We start from the raw sequence: 291 nt of genomic DNA on the forward strand, positions 1-291 counted from the left end.
GAGTAAATGACATAAAAATCCACTTCCGGGCCCACTTGGTGTGTGCTTGGGCTGAGCAATGAAGCATTTTTGTGCAGAGACCTCTCTTGGAGTTAAACGCCATCTTTTATGCCAGTTTGGGCGTTTAACTCCCATTTTGGTGCCAGTTCCAGCGTTTAACGCTGGGATTTCTGAGGGTGACTTTGAACGCCGGTTTGGGCCATTAAATCTTGAGCAAAGTATGGACTATCATATATTGCTGGAAAGCCCAGGATGTCTACTTTCCAACGCCATTGAGAGCGCGCCAATTGA

This window comes from Arachis duranensis, chromosome 6 (genome assembly GCF_000817695.3).
Source record: "Arachis duranensis cultivar V14167 chromosome 6, aradu.V14167.gnm2.J7QH, whole genome shotgun sequence".
Lineage (NCBI taxonomy): Eukaryota > Viridiplantae > Streptophyta > Magnoliopsida > Fabales > Fabaceae > Arachis > Arachis duranensis.